This window comes from Schistocerca nitens, chromosome 10 (genome assembly GCF_023898315.1).
Source record: "Schistocerca nitens isolate TAMUIC-IGC-003100 chromosome 10, iqSchNite1.1, whole genome shotgun sequence".
NCBI lineage: Eukaryota > Metazoa > Arthropoda > Insecta > Orthoptera > Acrididae > Schistocerca > Schistocerca nitens.
In genome coordinates, this window is record NC_064623.1 from 124,447,180 (window position 1) to 124,456,538 (window position 9,359).

The window sequence follows — 9,359 nt, forward strand, 5'->3', positions numbered from 1 at the left end:
CACCGAGTGAACCCCAACCCGGGACGTGGAAAGCGCTGACAATTCGGCGCCGAGCTGTCTCCCGTGTCGCTTCGCTGCACAAAATTATACTCCGGCCAGTTAAATGTGTTCTTTGACTGCCGACTAGAAATGAAATTCCCGTAATGAAAAAGCTGACTCTCTTCCTCTCCGCGCCTTTCTTTTATGTTTGACGTTTTAATAAGACAGCACTTTGTCTCCTTACGATGCAGCTCCCTCTGCCCCTTCGTCTTCTTTTGTTTCCGCCGAGTCGACGTCAGAAGAAGCGATTTCTGTTTGTTTTACGATTTAGCCGAGATGTCTCGTGGGCCAGTACCTATTCGTTCCGTTCGAGGATTTTTATGCCGTGGCTCGACATAAAAGTGGCCCGTAAAGTGGTTTCAGCGCTTCACAACATGGTTTAAACAGGAAAGAGATTTCTCCATCGTCATCGGCGGTGCACATTTCTATCAGTTTCTGAAAATTCATATCTACGCTTACTTCGGAAACAATAGTCCTACGGTGTGGAAAACCAACATTGAAACAGGAATCAGCATATACGTTACTATTGGTTAAAACTACTATGCAGAATATGGAACGCTCAGTCTTTAAATTGCAGTACCATGTACATACTATAAGTAAGTGCCTGAATACGTGCGTTTGTGTACGTGTGGCTGTTATACACATCTCTGGTTTTTCTGAACTGTTCTCTTGTTCTGTGTAGATCAGTGGTTGCCAACGTGAGGGTAATTACACCCTGAGTGATAAAATGAAATTTTCTGAGCGGTGAAAACCAAACGATTCGATTCTGTTTTAGTCACTAAACTAAATTATTTTCAAAAGATTGTTACGACTATCACAATTTTAAAGATTCTAATATTGATTGTATAAGTTATCAATAATTACTTTTTCTCAATTAGTTGTATTGATGCGACGGAAGTTACAGGTTCCTCACATAGTCCACCCACAACACACATATGTTGTGCGTTGTTCCGTACATCGTTGATGATGAAAATGAGACATCTACGTAACGAATGCTAAATATCTTAAGAAAATATTTTCTCCAGGTTGCAGATAGTACTTGCAGTGGTTCATAGATTGTTCAGATAAATGAATTATTTGACAACACGACTCCGCAGTACTGCATAAGGCAACTGTGGTGCTATAGCACTCCATCTTCAGGCCACGAGTGGCCTACCGGGACCATCCGACCGAAGTGTCATCCTCAGTGGAGGATGCGGATAGGAGGGGCGTGGGGTCAGCATACCGCTCTCCTGGTCTTTATGGTGGTATTCTTGACCGAAGCCGCTACTATTCGGTCGAGTAGCTTCTCAATTGGCATCACAAGGGTAGTGCACCCCGAAAAATTGCAACAGTGCATGGTGGCTTGGATGGTCACCCATCCAAGTGCCGACCACGCCCGACAGCGCTTAACTTCGGTGATCTCACGGGAACCGGTGTATCCACTGCGGAAAGACCGTTGCCTAACTGTGTTGCTATACACAGTTTTATTATTATTTATTTATCCAGTTTGTTTAGACCCTTAGGGGATCACATAAAGCAAATTATGACCTGTGGCTGTTATTTTTCTTGTTCTCCCAGAATTGTTTCATCATCTCGCTATGCTTAGCTCGACGTTCATCCGACCGCTTTCTTCTAGGTGCCTTGTGTTTCGCTTCTGATGAAATTTCCCAGCTGTAGACCTTATGTCTGAAGACGTTTCGATCTTGGATGTCTGTCGGTGAGATTTTTCATTTCATAGATCAATTTTCATCTGTTTTATCCAGACTGTTGTCGTTATCAGTTTTTGTCAGTACGTCAAAATTATTATTATTGTTATTCATTTTTGCCCTTAAGACAGAGATTGAACCAGAATAGTACACGATTATTATATTTTCCCCTTTTTACGTTTTCTTCTTCTTTTTCTATTCCCAGAACCTCGTCATTCTTCGACTGCGTTCGTGTTTCCTTTGTTCTGTCCATATTTTCTCCAGTCTCTTCCTTTCTTTTACTTCAAATTTCGTGTTCATAATTTTTTTTTCTGAATTTGTCTCGTTCATCAAGCACTTTTAATTGACTCCTGCTTGTTTTAGGTCTTCTTCTATTTCATGAAACCAGTTGGTTTTTTTGATTGAGTTGTTGGCTACTTCAAAAATCCTCTTTGTGAGTCTGGTGTCGTTCATTCTGTGTATGTGCCAAAGAATGATAACTGACGTTTTCTGATTATATCCGTGAGTTATTATTATTATTGTTATCAGAGTGGTTAGACACAAAGCATCGACAGCCTCAAGTCGTCCAATTTCTGCCAGTTCAGAAGTAAGGGGTGTACCAATAAAGTTATTTAGCAACAGTCAGTATACTGCACGCATATGACCCTGTTTGATTTTAAATGGGATTGCAGTGTGCTGGTCAAGGAAATGCCACAATGGAGAGGAGTAATGCAGGGGAAGCATGTTTTGTAACTACCCCCACTGTGGATAGTTGGCTTGCTTTTCTGAGGAGGACTTAAGGGTAGCACTTGCGATACTCAATGAATTCCTTTGTACACACACACACACACACACACACACACACACACACACACACAAATTAAATACAATTCATCTTTCACCATTAAAAAAAAGTATTCTAAGAAAAGTCTGTCATTCTACAGTTTACTTAGGTGCCAAAGTTGGTGATAATGTCGGAGAGGGGAGGGGCAACAAATGGTGGGAGGGGAACTGTGAGAGGATGAGGAGACAGGAGTACTTGCTAATGTCTAATTGCACTCAGGTCAATGGCTTAAGAAAGGTTAGGAACCACAGTTATAGGTGGTAGTTTCAGACCTGCACAAATATACAATTATCTATCCGCAGCTTTTGCTATACTTCTCACAGGACATATGAAGAACATTTATTGTTGATTTTGATATATAATCACTGATATGGACTGAACAGGGAATATTCCAAATGTGTACCATCGGCGATTTATGATTTCTTGTTATGTTACCAGTTAGATACTTATAGTATACTACCACTGTGTGTGTTGTGTTCCATTTTTGTTTCGTTTACACCTTTTGGGTATACTCTGAGTGTAAATCTTGTTTTATGTAGAGTCAATATTTTCTTAATCTTATTCAACTTCGTAACACGGTACGACTTGAAATGGCTCTAAGCACTTTGGGACTTAACATCTGAGGTCATCAGTCCCCTAGACTTAGAACTACTTAAACCTAACTAACCTAAGGACATCACACACATCCATGCCCGAGGCAGGATTCGAACCTACAACCGTAGCAGAGCGCGGTTCCGGACTGAAGCGCCTAGAACCGCTCGGTCATAGATGTCGGCCTGGTACGACTTAAACTGATGTCTACCATGAATTTTCAAAACAAACTGTCATATAACATTTCCTGTGTTGTGTGCAGGACGGGAGATAATGTTTGCAATGATCGCTATATCAAGAAGAAATGTACAGATAGCAGTGTTTGAAGGCTGTCCCCTATTTTTACCGAAACCGATATTGGAGTCTTCCTACACGTCGGTCAGGGGACCTGAAGATGGCGTAATATCTCGCCGAAATTGGTAGCCTAAAAAATAACAGCTTGGAAACTATACGGCTGAAAGGTGTTTGATTTGACATTTCATAAAGCTTTAATGTTTGCTGATGATAATTTGATTCATCGACAGACTGCAAAGAGTTTGGAAGTGCAGTTGAAGGGAATGGTCGTTAAGATTAACATCAACGAAAGCAAAACAATGCTAACGGAATGTTGCGTAGTCGAGTTAAATCAGCCGATGCTGAGGGAATCCGATTAGCAAACGAGAGAACAAATGCAGAAAAAGACATTTTTGGCACAATTTGACTAAAGGATATGACCAGTGCATAGGACGTATTGCATCAAAGATTGATGGGTTTCCTAAAGGGGGACATGTAGGTAGAGACAGTGGATAGATTCGGGTGGATGCAGGTTGCGCCAGTTGCGTAGAGATAAAAGAACTGCACAGGACCCACTGCCGGCCGAAGTGGCCGTGCGGTTAAAGGCGCTGCAGTCTGGAACCGCAAGACCGCTACGGTCGCAGGTTCGAATCCTGCCTCGGGCATGGATGTTTGTGATGTCCTTAGGTTAGTTAGGTTTAACTAGTTCTAAGTTCTAGGGGACTAATGACCTCAGCAGTTGAGTCCCATAGTGCTCAGAGCCATTTGAACAGGACCCACTACCGTAGAATGCCGCATAAAACCAGTCTTTTGACTGAGGGCCACAACAGCAACAACAAGGATAGGGGAGGACGCGAGATGTTACCTTGCGTGAGGATTGGTCGATAGAAATAGACGTATTTGCAAGCGTACCCAGAAAAGTGTAATAGTACCCTTTTTGTTTATGTTGTACAGGGTGATTCAAAAAGAATACCACAACTTTAGGAATTTAAAACTCTGCAACGACAAAAGGCAGAGCTAAGCACTATCTGTCGGCGAATTAAGGGAGCTATAAAGTTTCATTTAGTTGTACATTTGTTCGCTTGAAGCGCTGTTGACTAGGCGTCAGCGTCAGTTGATGCTAAGATGGCGACCGCTCAACAGAAAGCTCTTTGTGTTATTGAGTACGGCAGAAGTGAATCGACGACAGTTGTTCAGTGTGCATTTCGAACGAAGTATGGTGTTAAACCTTCTGATAGGTGGTGTATTAAACGTTGGTATAAACAGTTTACAGAGAATGGGTGTTTGTGCAAAGGGAAAAGTTCTGGACGGCCGAGAACGAGTGATGAAAATGTAGCACACATCCAGCAAGCATTTGTTCACAGCCCAGGAAAATCGACTCGCAGAGCTAGCAGAGAGCTGCAAATTCCACAATCAACTGTATGTAGAGTCCTACGAAAAAGGTTAGTTATGAAACCTTATGGTCTGAAATTGGTTCAAGCACTGACTGCAGCTGATAAGATTAAAAGAAACGATTTCTGTGATATTATCCTTGCTCAAATGGAAATAGATGAATCTTTCGTTTCAAAGATTGTGTTTAGTGAAGAAGCAACTTTCCACACTAACGGGAAAGTCAACCGTCACAATGTCTGTATATGGGGCACTGAGAATCCGCGGGAAACAACTCATTATGAACGTGACTCGCCTAAGGTGAACGTTTTCTGTGCCATTTCAGCCAATAAAGTTTTTGGTCCCTTTTGCTTCGAAGGCGCTACTGTAACTGGACTACAGTATCTGGATATGTTAGAGAATTGGCTGTTCCCTCAGCTCGAACAAGAAGCACAACAATTCATATTTCAGCAGGATGGAGCGCCACCACATTGGCACTTATCTGTCCGTAACTACCAGAACGTCAACTACCCGAGGCGATGGATCGGCCGCCAGGCAGCCCCTGACAGAGCACTTCATCACTGGCCTCCAAGAAGCCCTGATCTTACCCCCTGCGATTTTTTCTTATGGGGGTATGTTAAGGATATGGTGTTTCGGCCACCTGTCCCAGCCACCATTGGTGATTTGAAGCGAGAAATAACAGCAGCTATCCAAACTGTTACGCCTGATATGCTACAGAGAGTGTGGAACGAGTGGGAGTATCGGGTTGATATTGCTCGAGTGTCTGGAGGGGGCCATATTGAACATCTCTGAACTTGTTTTTGAGTGAAAAAAAAACCTTTTTAAATACTCTTTGTAATGATGTATAACAGAAGGTTATATTATGTTTCTTTCATTAAATACACATTTTTAAAGTTGTGGTAATCTTTTTGAATCACCCTGTATATTAACGGTCTGACAGATTAGTAACGGTCACATGAGACTTTTTGAAGATGATGCAATTATCTGGTAGTGTGATACAGTCTGAATAAAAGGATGCAATAGGAGAACAGGATGGTCAAAGCAGTCTGAATAGCAAGTAAGGGTGGCGCAGCAGAGGTTGTGCTGAGAAATCATTTAAAAAAAAAAAAATCGATACGTCGCTCATTTTCCGAGTTAATTAGAACTGAATTGACCAATCAGGCAGTTGGGCGCGCAAATTCAAGCGCCCCGCTAGATACAACTAGCGTCAGTTGTTCTCACAGCATAGATGGTAGCGCACGAGACTGCTCAGCCTTTGGCTCGCGATAGATTTAAATACCGTCCCATGTCGATTTTCTGTATCGATCTCTTCTTCGGTTGTAGGAAACCAAATGAAGAACAGTCTTACGACACTGCCTCGCCTGGTCACTATACAGGAGATGAACAGCAAGTAACCCAACACACTACTGTGGGGTCTGTCTGAATTCAATTCTACGGGGTGTTCAAAAGCTCTCTCCGCAGTGCCGTATGGTTGTTAGCCGCGCGCGCCGTATGACTGTTCGCCTGCCTGGGTTACTTCCCTTCAAGTGGACTCTCCCAACATTCCACTGTTTCGTTCATCTCAGCCAGCGTCAGTAGTATCGTTGGTGTGTGTCGTTACGTATTGACGTGAACGTCTAAGTTTAGTTCCCTTGTTCGTCTGTTTCGTTGTTGTCACTGTTAGAATGCTAACCATCGAAGAAAATGTGTTTGTAGTTGAACAAGTGTTCAAAGGTGGCGGTAAATACAGTTTCAGTTCGTCAAACGTTTAATTCAGTTTTCCCACATCGCGATACTGTGCGAGATTTGACTAAAAAATTTCGAAGTACGGGTTCAGTGACAGATGCACCGAGAACTGGTCGTCCTAGCGTTTTGTCTGAGCACAAACTACTCGCTATTTCCGATAAAATGTCCATGTCAGTAAGAAAACTCTCCCGGGAAATCGATGTTAGTGTCAGAACGGCCCACACAGCTGTAAGGAAATAATTAGAACTTTTCCCATACAAAGTGACAGTCATGCAAGAACTGAAAAATGCTGATCATGGCAAGAGACTGCATTATTGTCAATGGTTCAAAAATTTCGTTCAACAAAATGGTAGGGATATTCTTAATGAAACGTTTTACATTGATGAGGATCGTTTCATTTATCCGGGTACATGAACTCGCAAAATTCTCATATGCGGAGTACTGCAAATCCATTGTGTATTCATGAGGAACCACTTCCTTCTGTGAAAATAGGAGTTTGGATTGCAATTTCTAGACGTCGGATCCTGGGTGGCATATTTTTCAACGAAACAATAAACGCTCAACAATGCTGCAGTGATAATCTTTAGACATTCAGAGGAGAACTTGTGTTAAGTGAAATACGGAACCGTTATTTTCAACAAGATGGTGCAACCGCGCATTCAACTCGAGTTTCAGTGTCACTGCTTGCTGATGTTTTTGGTGATCACATAATTTCACAGGGACTTTGGCCTCCACGATCGCCTGACCTAACATCACCTGACTTTTTCTTCTGTGGTTCAGCGAAAGCAACTGTCTATAAAAACCGTCCAAAATCCAGCGCTGAACTGAAATCTGTAATATCCACTTTCACTCCTTCTGTTACAGAAGAAATGTTACAGCTTGTGTTTGGAAACATAGTTAGACGAATCGACATGTGCATTCAACAACAGGGGGGGCCAGGGGGGGGACACTTTCAACATTTAATGTGAAAATTTCTAAGCAAAAATGAACATTCAATAAATTAATAATTTGTATTTCACTGAGTTTCATTTCGGTATATTCACTGCGGCATACGGCACGCGCGGCTAACAATCATACGACACCACGGAGAGACTTTTTGAACAACCCGTGCTTACTTATCAATGACCCTCCATACAAGATAACATCCTTCATATCACCCTACGGAAAAATCCTTGTTGTAGTTGTTGTGGTCTTCAGTCCTGAGACTGGTTTGATGCAGCTCTCCATGCTACTCTATCCTGTGCAAGCTTCTTCATCTCCCAGTACCTACTGCAACCTACATCCTTCTGAATCTGCTTAGTGTATTGATCTCTTGGTCTCCCTCTACGATTTTTACCCTCCACGCTGCCCTCCAATGCTAAATTTGTGATCCCTTGATGCTTCAAAACATGTCCTACCAACCGATCCCTTCTTCTCCTCAAGTTGTGCCACAAACTTCTCTTCTCCCCAATCCTGTTCAATACCTCATCATTAGTTACGTGATCTATCCACCTTATCTTCAGCATTCTTCTGTAGCACCACATTTCAAAAGCTTCTATTCTCTTCTTGTCCAAACTGGTTATCGTCCATGTTTCACTTCCATACATGGCTACACTCCATACAAATACTTTCAGAAACGACTTCCTGACACTTAAATCTATACTCAATGTTAACAAATTTCTCTTCTTCAGAAACGATTTCCTTGCCATTGCCAGTCTACATTTTATATCCTCTCTACTTCGACCATCATCTGTTATTTTGCTCCCTAAACATACAAAATTCCTTTACTACTTTAAGTGTCTCATTTCCTAATCTAATCCCCTCAGCATCACCCGATTTAGTTTGACTACATTCCATTATCCTCGTTTTGCTTTTGTTGATGTTCATCTTATATCCTCCTTTCAAGACACTGTCCATTCCGTTCAACTGCTCTTCCAAGTCCTTTGCTGTCTCTGACAGAATTACAATGTCATCGGCGAACCTCAAAGTTTGTACTTCTTCTCCATGAATTTTAATACCTACTCCGAATTTTTCTTTTGTTTCTTTTACTGCTTGCTCAATATACAGATTGAATAACATCGGGGAGAGTTCATAAAAATCCTTAGTCCAGTCAAAAATTTCGCTTGATACTCCAAACGGCCGTACATTTGACAACACATGTCGGCGTCATACCGCTGACAAGCACCACAGTCCAACGAAATAATATTTAAGGTCTGTCTTTATAAGCTGAGGCAACGGCCTTGTCGCAGTGGGTACACCGGTTCCCGTCAGATCACCGAAGTTAAGCGCTGTTGGGCGTGGCCGGCACTTGGATGGGTGACCATCTGGGCCGCGATGCGCTGTTGCCATTTTTCGGGGTGCACTCAGCCTCGTGATGCCAACTGAGGAGCTACTCGACCGAATAGTAGCGGCTCCGGTCAAAGAAAACCATCATAACAAACGGGAGAGCGGTGTGCTGACCACACGCTCATCCCATCTGCATCCTCAACTGAAGATGACACGGCGGTCGGATGGTCCCGATGGGCCACTTGTAGCCTGAAGACGGGGTGCTGTCCAACTGTGTGTTTATAATCTCAGAAACTACACTGATTGATGAGGAAGCCTTATGTAGATTGTTTATAAATATTTGGTATGAACTAGCAACTGCGAAGACGATGTTAGTGCCATCAAGCAGGGAATGGTAGAACTGCTTGGAAACAAACAAGCCTGTTCACATGCAACGCCAGACCGGCACGAGTTGGCACTTAGGGAGTCGGTGACAGGTAATGCTGAATTCATAAACGACCTGTGATATGGGATGAATCAGATATTAATCTCATAATAACAGATCTTTTGTACGGAAATGGCGCTGC

General features: G+C 42.6%; 2 pseudogenes; one reads left to right on the forward strand and one right to left on the reverse strand.

The window, feature by feature from the left end:
* Positions 1-1,364: 1,364 nt before the first annotated feature.
* Positions 1,365-1,482, reverse strand: LOC126210937 (5S ribosomal RNA; annotated as a pseudogene).
* A 7,255-nt stretch (positions 1,483-8,737) lies between these two features.
* On the forward strand, positions 8,738-8,855 carry LOC126210917 (5S ribosomal RNA; annotated as a pseudogene).
* Positions 8,856-9,359: the final 504 nt, after the last annotated feature.